Genomic DNA, 2,327 nt, shown 5'->3' on the forward strand with positions numbered 1-2,327 from the left:
AGATAACACGCCACTTGGAAAGTGGGCGTGTATGTTTACGCTAAGTCATGATGTCACGTTGACCACCGACGTTGACCATGGACGTAGCAGCATCAGTTTGTGGCCATTTTGAAGACTTCAGTTTTCGCAATTTGGGACAGTGCTGTTTATGGTTGCAATGGCGCCGGGAGGTTGGTCGGGGGGAGGATGGGTCAAACACAGGACTGTGGACTAACCCTAACCCTAACCCTAAACCCTAACCCTAACCTAAACCAGCGGTCCCCAACCTTTTTTGCGCCACGAACCGGTTTAATGTCAGACAATATTTTCACGGAACGGCCTTTAAGGTGTGGCGGATATAAATATATAAATATAATAATAAACGTGAATCCACTGTGTACTTGTATGCAACTTCATTAGCAGCGTCCTAGTAACATCGCACCAACAACATAACATGAGTAATATCCTCTCTGCCCCCTGACACTCTCTGGTCGCTATGCTAACGTTTAAACATGCCTTCAAAATAAGATACAACACAAAAACAAATATAAAGTGCATGAAAAATACAACTCACCATAACGCTAAGTCAGTGGGAGCCCTGAGCTTGTTTCTCTGCAACGAGACGGTCCCATCTAGGGGTAATGGGAGACAATGACAACCGAAGCGTATTGCCTATGTCCAGTCTACTCCGTGATTTTGTCGGAAATGGCAACAGGGTTTTCAGTGCTTTTGTGGCGATCTCAGGGTATTCTGCCGTGACTTTAATCCAGAACACCGGCAGAGTTGTTGTCTCGAACATACTTGTAAGGCCGCCGTCATTTGCGATCTCCAGCAGTTGATCTTCTTCTTGCATAGACATGCTGGAATCACCTGGTTTGTTGACAAATGGGTCGCGGATCCATTCCTTGGCAGTTCGTGGGTCTTTTGTGGTTGGGAAGAAAGACAGGTGATCGTGCACCAGCTGGGAGAATGAAGGCTCGGGCTCAGTCTCTTCCAAAATCCCCGCGAATGTTTGAAACATATCAAATATACCTCTGTTCACGCGCCGTCCCCACAAGTCCAGTTTGGCTTTAAATGCAGCTACTTTATCTGCCAACTTGAAGACGGTTCGACACACGATTGAGTTCATTGAGCAGGTTGAATATGTCGCACAAGTAAACGAGTTTTGCGACCCATTCCTCGTCACTGAAATGTGTTCTGCGTATAAGAGAAGGTCTGTGCTCCGCGTACATCTCCTCACAAAGCTGCTCGAACAGGAGCGAGTTAAGGGCGTGTGCTTTGATGTGGTTAATAACTTTAACGACATCATTCAATACGCTGTTAAGTTCCGGTGGTATTTTTCGGCTAGCCAGCATTTCCCTGTGAATGACACAACGCGTAGACTCACATTCAGGTGCAACCTCCTTAATCCGAGTAGTTAAACCAGACAGCAGCAGCTCCGTCTGTGCATATGCCGACACAAAAGGACCATTTCACTTTTCCTGATATATAATCATCCAGCGACTTGAATAGTTCTGCGGCTGTGGTTTTGGTTGGCAACGATAGTGCACATAACATATCCTCATGCACATCCTCCTGATAAAGATATCGCACGTAAACAAGTAGTATTGCCTTGTTGTCAATATCTGTAGACTCGTCAACGAGTCAATGCGCCGAGCGACGGTGCTAGCCGAAAGAGGCACCTGTGCTATCTTTTTAACCACAGCCTCTCCTAGAAGTTCACGGCAAATGTCTTTAGTGGCGGGCAGGATCAATTCTTCACCAATGGTGAATGGCTTCTTAGCCTTAGCAATACGATTAGCCACCAAGTATGATGCTCTCAGTGGACTCGCATTTGTTGATGTGGTGGCACTCAGTAATTGCTTCTGTCCTGTCCCCGGTCTCCAAGTGGCGAAGCAGTTTTGAAGGCTTCATTGCCTCATTAGAGAGCCGGTCGCCGCATATTATGCAGAGCGGGCTTGGTGCGCGGGAATCACCTGTCGCGATAAATCCATATTTTAAGTAGGACTCCTGGTATTGTCTGTTAAATGCAGCTTTCTTTGTCTTGGAAGTCGTAGGCTCTTCTTCTGTCTCCTCACTGGGCCTTTTCCCCTTCGCAAAGAAACTTTCCAAAGACGTTTGTTTTTTACTCATTTTGCTAGCTTGTGGGTTTAATTTTAGCGGCAACGTATCACGTGACTGAGACGAGCGTCAAGAGTGAGTCATAGACGGATGTATCAGAGGGAATCCGGTCATTTTTCAAAATAAAACATCGTTCAGACTCAGATAATAATGTAAGTTATCTATTCTTTCTTGGGGTTGGGGGACCGCTGTCCTAAACCCAACTGGTTCTTCTTTTCCTAAACCCA

The 2,327-nt window shown here is 46.2% G+C and overlaps 1 pseudogene; it reads right to left on the reverse strand.

Annotated features, from left to right (window-relative positions):
- Positions 1–1,064: 1,064 nt before the first annotated feature.
- Positions 1,065–2,112, reverse strand: LOC144520167 (SCAN domain-containing protein 3 pseudogene; annotated as a pseudogene).
- Positions 2,113–2,327: the final 215 nt, after the last annotated feature.

Source organism: Sander vitreus, chromosome 7 (genome assembly GCF_031162955.1).
Source record: "Sander vitreus isolate 19-12246 chromosome 7, sanVit1, whole genome shotgun sequence".
In the NCBI taxonomy this organism is placed as follows: Eukaryota; Metazoa; Chordata; class Actinopteri; order Perciformes; family Percidae; genus Sander; species Sander vitreus.